This window comes from Apium graveolens, chromosome 6 (assembly GCF_009905375.1).
Source record: "Apium graveolens cultivar Ventura chromosome 6, ASM990537v1, whole genome shotgun sequence".
Lineage (NCBI taxonomy): Eukaryota > Viridiplantae > Streptophyta > Magnoliopsida > Apiales > Apiaceae > Apium > Apium graveolens.
In genome coordinates, this window is record NC_133652.1 from 64,437,261 (window position 1) to 64,448,957 (window position 11,697).

Sequence of the window (11,697 nt, forward strand, 5' to 3'; positions counted from 1 at the left end):
TGGATACAATTGTATAGATGTTTCGAACAAGTATAAAAATATAACAGTTCTTTATATTTCTGATAAAAATTGTTACAAACTCTCTCAAGAAATACTGATGTTCTTGAGAGCTGTTAGGTCGTACAATACTCGAGTTAATCACAACGTGATGACCTAAACTGTGTTTATATATTATATAGCTGCTACTAATCAATCTAAGATATGTATTATCAATTACTAACAGAAAATGATACATATCTTTAGCTTAATATATAAAGTCCTATAACTCAGAACGTAATAGATATCCATCCTTCAAACTAAGGAATATAATCAATCTTCATAGTTGACCGCCTCCAGATTCTGATGATATGCAAATACTGATGATGCATCAAATCCTGACGATACACCAAATACTGATGACATCTAAAACACAGTCAAATCCTGAGCTTCTTCTGATCATTGAGAATCAGCATGTAACAATCTCCCCCAATTTATGCTTTATATAATGAAGCACAAATTCCATTCTCAATAATGCCAAAACCAATTACAAAATGTACAAGAAGTAAAGCTTACTTCAGTATCCTAAGATAACTGACAGTTGTTTCCAGAAAGTTGTTCAACCTTTCTTCCTCCTTATCTTGTAGGACTTTAACAAGCTTTTTCTTCAACTCTCTCTTCTCTTCAGTATCTTCTCCAAGCTGATAGACAGCTGATCTCAGTTTGGAAATTGAGCTTTTATTCAATCCAAGATCACCAATCAGTATAAAGCTCAAACTAACATCTTCATGATCAGGACTGAAGGATAACTGAGGATTGTTGAGAAAAACTTTAAGAACTGCAGCTCCCTTCTGCATCTTCATTTCTTGACCACTATAAGTTCTGTACATAGGAACATAATCACAATTATAGTTATCATCTTTGGTCATGACTCTTCTTTTGATAATTTCAAGTATCATAGAAGACCAATTTTTGGTGACATTATTCTTAACTCTAAGAAGATAGTGAATGTATTTCAACTCTGTCACAATCTTCATCAAGAGTTGCTGCAAAGTAAAACTCTTTACTTTACCATCTCTCTAAAAGTAGAGAATCTCCTCTCTGATGTCATCATTATTTATCTTTCTATATACAATCTTCACAGATTCAACTTTTTCAAGATGTAAAGTAGTAACTCTTTTATCAAAATTGTCAGTCAGAATATTTGTATCCAGTAAATAAGACCTCAGAATTTCCCTACCAGAATGGCCAATACATCCTTTGGTTCCAGTTTTGACAAGCTTCAGCCTTTCATTACGTTCCACCCAAGAAGGTTTCTTGATGGACTTGTCAACATCTTTCTGTTTTGAAACAGAATCTCCTAGTCCTGCAGATACATATTCAATATGCTTGAACCCTTTATGATAACTGAATGAATCAACATATTTTCATTTTCTATCATGTTTTTTGATAGGAGCATAACTTGTAGGTAGATCATAAATCTTTCCTTTTGCTTTACGCCATTGCTCTCTCTCTGAATTCAGAATTCTCTACACATAAGCATTACATGCTTGATCAGCTTTCCTTCTGTCAATTCTTTCTTGTTCATCAACCTCTGAATTATGAGAATCAACTACTGTAGTAAGAACCAACTAATTCAATGCATTGACCACTTTTTCATCAGTATCAAAATCAGCTATCAGATTTTCAGTATCAGGATTTGCTTTATCCTCAGGATTTGTGTATGCTTCAAGAGTTACATTTGGATTTTTTTATATCAACTTGAGCAATGTCAATGGCTGATCTTTTCTTCCTTTGAACAATCAATTCTTCAGTTTTCTGAACTTCTTCTGCTAATTCATGTCCTTGTATAGGAACATAACCTTCTATAGATAAAACATTCTGAAATGCAGAATCAATTGTAACCATTTGACTTGATTTAGGAGTCCTTCCTCTTTCTCTAGCTCTTGTAGATCTTCCACCCCTTCTTCCTCTTCCTTTAGAGGTTTTGACTTCAGCTTCAATTTGAGCCATTAACTCTTTATGTTGCATAACTGCTTCTTCAGTAGTTAGATCAGGAAATTCTTCAGTTATCATTCCAAGAGCATTCCTAGCATTCTTTTGCTCAAACTTTTTATCTTTGTAGTATAGAATAATCTTTTCACCTGTTTCCTTGTGTCTGTAAGGGAAGAATAACCCTTTAGCATCTGCTAAGTTAGAGATTGTAACATCACCAGTCTCAGGAGCATCATCAGTAGTCTTGTGCCTAGCTTCATGAGCACCAGTAGACTTCCCTTGTCCTGAAGAAATAGACTTTTTAGAATGTTGAGATTGTTGAGCAGTAGAAACAATTGGAACGTTTGCAACTAGATTTTTATCAGCATCAGTATTTTTATCCTTTATCTGAATAGAATTTGGTGTACATTTTGTAGCAACTATCTTCTCCCCCTTTTTGGCATCAGTATTTGAAAGAAGAGAAAACAGAGCATCCAGTTTGTCAGTCATAGAAGATACTTTATCTTCCAAAGAAGAAAATCTAGAATCTATGCTTTATTGAGATTTAACCACAGCTTTAATGGCAATTTTCACACCTGTGAGTTCAGCTGAAGTAGGTGTATTGATCATGAATGCATCAATCTTGTCCTTTAAACTAGCATGAGATTTCTTCATATCATCAAGTTTAGAATGAATCCCTTTCACAGAAATAGTAGAGGCCTTAAGATGCAATTTCATATCAGGATTTTGAATTTCATCATAGGCCCTGTGAACATGTTGCATGCCAACAGCCGATGAGATAAAAGTATTTGTATTTCGCCATTTAAAATCCCAATCAGGATTTTGAAAGTGCTCAGCATAAACATTATAATAAGAAGGGTTTTCACCAAAATGTGAAGAAGAACCAACATTGGACTTCTTAGATGCATCAATGGCAGCCTTAAGCCTCATTTTTTCAAAATCATCATCATTATCATCATCAGAAGAATTTGCAGATCCAGACAGAATTGCTTTGCCTTTAGTTAAATCCTTAGCAATAGGTGTCTGTGCCTGATGAGATCCTGAAACATAAACAAGTGAACACCTAAATCTCTCTTTTTTTCAAGTGATCTCATCACTTCTCACACATATATTACTTTTGAGAGTAATATTGTTTTCACATAAGAAAGTTTATAAGTAAAGATGTTAGGTCACACACACACTGTAGAGGGGGTGAATACAGTGTATAGTACACTCAAATCGAACTTAAAGAACTTGAGTAACAGAAAACAAACTTTATTGAAACAATAAACTCTGTTACAATATGGAACTGTTACCTCTCAGTGATGAACAAATATCACGAGAGCTGCTAGGGTTATATAGAATAATAACTTCGATAATGATAACACTTATAGTGTAAACCCTATGCCTGTGTTTATATACTACACAGTTACAAGATAATCGCTAATTGATATGGAATATAATTCTGCTTCCTAAAATATATCAATCAGATATCTTCTATTCCAAGTATTCCATTCTTCACGGAATTCCTTCTTCATGCATATCTCTTCTTATGTTTTATCTCTATCTTCTTTCCTTTAATCAGCTACTGTCCTTATCTGATTGTCCTTCAGCACTTAAGTTCTGATATCTATCTTCTGATGATTATCTACTGATAATATAAGTACTGATATCCTTAAGTCCTGACTTCCAGTATAAGTACTGATCAACAGTTAAGTACTGATCTATCCTGTTCACACAAGATCTGAAAGCTAAACATAAAACATATTAGCCATGACATTATCAAATATATCTAACAATCTCCCACAACTTGTAAATTAACAAAATATACAAGTTAAACAGATATTTGATGATGTCAAAAACATTAAGTACAAATGCATGAGAAATAGACTAGATAACTATAACTTACAGTCCTTAAAGTTTTACCACTTTCAACTTCTGATAACAACTTCAATCTGTATAAATATCAGAATTTAAGTAGTTGTAGATCTTCGACTTGGCTTCATCATCTTCTGATCTCTCTGATGTCAGGAGTTGTTCTGAGATAGTTCTTCAACAAACATTTCTCAGCATATCTTAGTTCATCAATCATTCTCCTTTTAACACCTTTAAGCTCTGCAGTATCTTCACCAGTTTGAAAGATTGCAGCTCTGAGATCATTAATCTTTGCTTTCCTTAACTCCTGGTCTAGTCTTATGACATAAGCTTTGTCAGATTCAAGATTGAATTCAAGTCCCTTAATACCAAGATACGTTCTGATCTGTGCAGTATTAAGCTTCATATCAACAATATCCCCATTGTGATCTCTGTACTTTGGAACATATCTGCTGTCAGACTTAACAGAATAAAGCCTTTTCTGTCTCTGAATCTGTTCTTTTAAGTAGTTTGCAGCAGTCTCTGTTATTCTGTCATCCACTTGAAGTAAGAAAAGTACATGCTCCAATTCTTCAAAATACTTCAAAGGAATGGCATTTTGTCTTATATGATAAACCCTACCATCTGTCATGAAATACAACATGATGTATTCTTTCAAGTAGGTATGGTAAACCATCTGTACAGATTCGAGTTGATTCAATCTCTCAGGAGTTGCTCCAATACCTGGTTCACTCAAGGAAGTCGGATCATTGGTAGTGTTGTGTACTCTTCTTTCATCAGCACTTCCCAATCCAGTTTTATCTCTAGCTTCCTTTCCAGTAACTACTCTTGCTTCAAAACCACTTGGAGTAGTCTTCAAATATTGAGTCTGTTTTGCTTTAGTGAATCCTGGTAGGAGTGTTTTAGATCTATTTTCTGATATCAAGTTAACTTGAGCACTGTCAGAGGTTACTTGCTTCTTCTGAATATCAGAACTTACAATTTCTTGACTCTGAACAACTTGAGCCATGTCAGAGGTTGTTTTAAGAACTTTTCTTGAAGTCAGAGCAATATCATCTTTTCCATCAGTAATTTCTTCTTCCTCAGGAGGTACATAAGGCTTGATAGGTTCACCAACCTTTTCTTTACCCTTGGATCTTGGATCTATCTGTGGTTGTGATCTAGCCAAAGTTTCTTCAGTATGTATCCTTTCTCTGATCACAATGCCTTTAGGTTTTGGAAGTAACTTTTTACCAGAAGCTTCAGATTTAGATGTGACTTTCTCTGATTTAAGTCTGGCTTCTTCTTCCTTTAAACTTTCCAAGTCCATCCCTGGATTTTCTTGAAAAAATAACTGTCTTGACATTTCCTCATCAAGATCTAGAAGTTCATCAGAACTTATCCTTTTACCAGCAGCAGAACTTATTCTTTTCCCAGTATCAGAACTTGTTCTGTGACTAGCTTGTCTTGATGTAAACCTTCTACCTTGACTATGACCACTACCCATTCCAGAGTTTCCTTGGTCATCTTTTCCATCATCCTTTCCTTGCAGTGTCTTGTTGGTTTTGCATTTGGACTTAATTACCTTCTCCCCCTTTTTGGCATCAGCAGGTAATAAAAGAGAGATAAGTAATTCCACTGAGGTCTGGATTTCAGTAAGTTGCGATTGCTGAGAAGCTTGATTTGTCAGAATTTGATCAATCTGAGCTTGTTGCTTCTCTTGAGTTTTCTCAATATAAGCAACCCTGTCAATGGTAGGTTGGAAGAACTTTTTCTTATCAATTTTCCAAACTTGTTCCTGTTTGATAAAGTTCTCCTGAATCTTGTGTAGCTCTGCATGAGTGTTGGAATGAAGACCTTGTAGATGTTTAGTACTCAATGCAGTGACTCTAAGCTAAGTTTTAAAATCATCAGAATGTAACATTTCATCAGCTTTAGTCAAGTGCTCAGCAAGATGTAAAGCATTTGGAACACATGAAACTGAGTTCCATTCCTTAGTCCACTCCTGACCTGCAGGAGTTTCACTCCAAGGTACTGGTGCATCCCTGATAACAAACTCCTTTACCAGTTCAAACTTAGGAAGAGTCAGTGGAGGAGTATGTCCTGAAGGACCTGCTTCATCAGCATTTACAGTTGTAGCAGCCTCACCAGTATCTCCAACATTTGCAGCATCAGAACTTAGAGAATCAGTATCTTCTGATAAGACAACAGTGTGAGTAGCAATGGAGGCTTCAGCATCCTCTAATTGCTGATCTGATACTAAGTTCTGATCAACAGCCATATCCTGATGCTCACCTAAAATCTGATCATCAGCATCTTGATGCAGAGAAGGTGTTAGTGATAACTCAGGAGTTTGAACAGCATCAGTAACAGGTGTTGTGGAAGGATTATTTGATGTTGGAGCTTCTAAGAAAAGTATTTCAGGCACAACCAGCAACTGAATATCAATATCAGCACTTGTGCCTGGATCAACAAGAGACACAGAAGGTGAATTAGCCTTGTTAGATACAGGTTCCTGAGATGGAGTTGATGGAGAAGAAGTGACTGGAGCAAATTCCTTGTCTTGTGAGATCAGAGATTCCTGATCCCCTTCCTTAGCTGCTTCCTCCTCATCATCTGAAACTGGCCTTTGTGCCCTCTATTTCTTGTACTTCCTTGTTGATTTGGATTCCTTGAGAGTTTCAGGAACCGTCATACGTCTAAGCCTCTTGAGAAGCCTAGAACCCCCAATTTCAGAATCCTTCTGAGAAGTTGCCTTCTCAGCTTCATTTACCACAGGTTCTGAAGAGGGAATCTGATCCTCAGAATCTGATTCATCTCTCAAAGTAATGCTCCTCCTCTTTTGAGGTGTTTGAGGAACAGTCTTTGTTCTCTTTGGCTTAGAGGATGTAGGCTTCACAGTAGGTGCTGAAGAAGAAGGTTGAGCAGTCTGTGAAGTGGAGAGATAGGATTTGAGATAAGTTCTGAGGGTAGGTTGAGTAGAATGAGAGGTAGGTACCGAGGTTGATGGATTTTGGTTATGGTGAGTTGGTTGAACATTTGAGTAAACAGATTTGTAAGTAGCAGGATCAGCATTTACCAGAATTTGTTTCACAGACTGAGGAATCTGTAATTGTCTCACCATTGATTTCTTTGTGTCAGCATTTATCAGGTCGTTAAAGTACCTTTTTGCAACCTTAAAAGGTGGGGTTTGAGTGCTGACTAACTGGGGTTCAGCAGTACAATACGTATAAATAAGTTGACAGAATCTAGCAAAATAAACAACATCTCGATCCTCTGTCATCCTATCCCCAATAAAACCAATTATTCCAGTTGCAAAATCAAAATGAGTTTGATGGATAATAGCATACTCGATGTGCTGACTTAGAATTGGGATGGCATCAAAATTTGAACACTTGTTGCCAAAAGCCTTGGTGATGCAATCGAAGAAGAAACTCCATTCTCTTCTGATATTAGCCCGTTTCAACTGTCCAAGTTTCGTCAGACTCTTTTCATATCCCAAATCAGTCATTAACCCCCGAAGTTCTGATTCCTCTGGTATAGAGAAGGTACAATCTTCTGGAAGATGTAATGCTCGTCGTACTGTACCAGGAGTGACTACATAGGATGAATCACCCACTTGGAAGATAATACTGGGAGTTCCTCGTTTACCACCATCATCAAAAACTCCAGTCCTCCAGAACCGCAGAACTTGTTGACTTGAAAATAATTCAGGCTGAGTTAAGGCGTACCCAACCTCACTATGTGCAAGAAGATCTTGCACAAAGTACAATTCAGATGGAGCTTCAGCATGATCAAGAATTGCAGCATAGTTGTTTGGAACAAACTTTGCTCCATCAATGATTAAATCCTTTGGTGCCATGTGAAAAAATATTGAAATTCAAGTATGCCTGTTAGGTGTTTGAGATAATGTCTGTATAAAAAACCAACGTGAGAAAGAATGAGAAAGAGAGTAAAAGTAAGAAGAGAGATAAAGTATAAAGAAAATAAAAGATTAAAGAAATCTTCTCTCTGTTGTTCTTATACTCTGAAAAAAAATGTTACCGTTGGACACCTGTCAGACATGCAGTAATAACGGATAGTTACTGGGCTCGAGAAAACAGTAATCATGACTTACCCATTTGCCGAGTTTCAAGGAAAAACCGTTCCATTTATCAAGAGACACAGTTTTAATTCAAAATTTAAACCGTTAGCACTGATTGAATTATTTTTCACTGCAACATTAATATTCTGAAAATGAATCATGTTAAAAATGACCGAGATAATTTCGATGAATAAGTGCTGACAGAGAATCAGAACTTAAATAAAGACAAAATTTAAACGGTCATCAGAATATCAAGCAGGATTTAACAACACAAGATAAAATAACTCAGAGACAAAATCTTGAAGTAAAAACAGTTTTCATTAATATATCAAGTCAATACATATATGAAATAGAAATTACATCAATACAAGATTTTCCCTAAGCTTCTAATCCTAACGTCAACAGCTTTAGTCCTAGCTAAGAAGCCTGACAAAGCTGAGGATGAAGAAGAACAGGAAGAAGACGAGATTAAGTCATCTTCCTCTTCCTATCTTCAACGAACAAGATGGCGAGTCGTATGATTCGCTCTTGCAGACGGATACGACGAAGGTGAAGGTCTCTTCGAATGGCCACCAGATCACGTTTGATAACCTCTGGAAATTGAATCCAGAGATTGTGAGGGATGTTGGTGATAGGGTAGGGAGTTGGAATTCCATTCAAAAAGACATGCACAGTCTCATCACCGTAATTGTAGAACCAGCTAAATTCAGCCATTTGTGATAGTAAATGAAAAACAAGACTGAATTTGTGATAAAAGTGTGATGAGAAGACTAATGTGAAGTGGTTGTGTATATAGGCAAGAGAATGCCAAGAGACGCAAAGATATTTAATGCTGACAGGTAGAATTAATTCTACCTCGTCTCCCTAGACTTTGAAAAAGAATAACAGTCATTGGAAAGAGGAATCATGGTCTAGACCGCACAAGACACAAGAAACAGTGGACTGTTCAAGTACAAAACCATTAATCCTAATCATAGTGACTATTAATCTTCCACTTCAATATATGCGAGTACAAACTGAGACTGTTATTAAATTTCATTCAAAGATAAGCCAAGTAAAGGATTAGACTGAGAAATCAGAACTTAGACCTATACCAGAACTTAACAGTCATCAGAACATAATTTCTTAACTCGAAAAAGGAATGCTCATCTTAGTAAATCCTCATACAAGTTCTTAGTTATGAACGTCAGAACTAAATCATCAGAACGTGTAACTAGAACTTGTCCTCAGAATTTGTGCAATAATGACACAATGACTGTTTATCTAAAATAACATAGACCACCACAGAAATTTTCATCATTCAGATGGAGTGATTAGTGTGTGCATTAAGCTAAAAACAGACAAAGAGTAAAGTCTGATTCACTTTAGTACATCTTAGAAATAAGGCATAACTAAAATTTTGCTAAATATCTGTCATGTTCCTGAAACCTACTGAAGAATGAGTTTATGCTTGAGTCCACCTAACTGTTTTGTGCTAATTTTATGCATCTTTTAAAATTCTATTTTACAGTGGCTTCTCAGTGTAAGTGAGTCACGACTGTTTATCAGAATTTATGCTATTATCAGAGTATTTCTCCAGTAATCATAGAGTGTGAAAAGTCACCAAGAAAATATTTTGCTTTTCTAATGCATATTTACTTAATACCAGCAATGCACTTGGGTCGTCCCTTCCACAATTTTACTCTAGATCTCAAAGGAGTACCTGATTTTAATCTTTGATCTTTTTGCTTTTTCTTTTGATAAGGGAGGTTTATCAGCACTTAGTACATTCAGCAGTTTTACTAGTATCAGAACTTAACAGATGAGTAGCATTATTCTAATTTGTGACTTAGTAATAAGATATACAAAGTGAACTTAACTAAGCTCAGTTATCAGAATTTGCTAGTGTCATAAGATTTCCACTGAAATAATTACTTCTTCCATGGAATCATTTATTTATTGAAGATTACTAGGTCAGTATCTAGCACAGTTATCCTCATAGGATTGAATAGGTACTAGAACAAACATATCACTTATCAGAGTTTAGAAACATATATCAGACAACAGTCAGTACTTAAAGACATTTATCAATTAAGCACAGAATACACAATGAGATTAATTCTGTAAATACTGAGCATAAAGTCTGATAACACAAAACAAGTCTAAGCAGATTTAAAGAAAGAACCTGAAACCATTCCAAGTTCATTTACCAATCTTGTAAAAGTAGCTTCACATAATGGTTTTGTGAAGATATTTGCCAACTGTTGATCTGTGGGAACAAAATGCAATTCCACTGTACCTTCATCCACATGTTCCCTGATGAAGTGGTACCTGATGCTGATGTGCTTTGTCATTGAGTGTTGAACTGGATTACCTGTCATAGCAATAGCACTTTGATTATCACAGTAAATAGGGATTTTGAAATATGTTAACCCATAATCCAGTAACTGATTCTTCATCCAAAGAATCTGTGCACAACAGCTTCCTGCAGCAATATACTCTGCTTCTGCAGTTGATGTGGAAATTGACTTTTGTTTCTTGCTATACCAAGAAACCAATCTGCCTCCAAGAAATTGGCAGCTTCCACTTGTGCTTTTCCTGTCAATTTTGCAACCTGCAAAATCTGCATCTGAGTAACCTATTAGTTTAAAATCTGATTCTCTAGGATACCATAATCCCAGAGCAGCTGTTCCTTTAAGATACTTAAAGATTCTTTTTACAGCTGTTAAGTGAGGTTCTCTTGGATCTGCTTGAAATCTTGCACAAAGACAGGTAGCATACATGATATCAGGTCTACTAGCAGTTAGATAGAGTAAAGAGCCAATCATACCTCTGTAGTCAGTAATATCTACTGATTTACCGGTATCCTTATCCAGTTTTGTTGCAGTGGCCATTGGAGTGGATGCACTTGAACAATCTTGCATTCCAAATTTCTTTAGCAAGTTTCTGGTGTACTTGGTTTGACAAATAAAAGTGCCTTCCTCATTCTGCTTGACTTGAAGGCCCAGAAAATAGCTAAGTTCCCCCATCATACTCATCTGATATCTTGACTGCATTAGTTTGGCAAACTTCTTGCAAAGTTTGTCATTTGTAGATCCAAAAATGATATCATCAACATAAATCTGGACCAGAAGTAAGTCCTTTCCATGGTTGAGGTAGAACAGTGTTTTGTCTATTGTCCCTCTGTTGAATCCACTTTCCAGAAGAAACTGAGCTAAAGTCTTATACCATGCTCTAGGAGCTTGCTTAGGTCCATAAAGTGCTTTATCAAGCCTGTAGACATAATCTGAATGTTTGGTATCTACAAAACCTGGAGGTTGTTCAACATATACCTCTTCCTCCAATTCTCCATTGAGAAAAGCACTTTTCACATCCATTTGAAAGACAGTAAACTTTTTATGAGCAGCATAAGCCAAAAATATCCTTATGGCTTCTAACCTAGAAACTGGTGCAAATATTTCATCATAATCAATTCCCTCCTGTTGAGAATATCCTTTTGCAACCAGCCTTGTCTTATTCCTTGTAATTATGCCATCACTGTCAGTTTTGCTTCTGAATACCCACTTTGTACCAACAACAGATCTATTCTTTGGTCTTGGCACTAGGGTCCAGACTTTGTTTCTTTCAAATTCATTCAACTCTTCCTGCATTGCTTGCACCCAATCAGCATCTTGAAGAGCTTCTTCTACTTTCTTTGGCTCAGTCTGAGAGAGAAAAGAATTGTATAGACACTCATTTGAAGTACATGTTCTAGTTCTGACACCTGCATCAGGATTTCCAATTATCAAATCAGGTGTATGTGATTTTGTCCACTTCCTTGCAGATGGAAG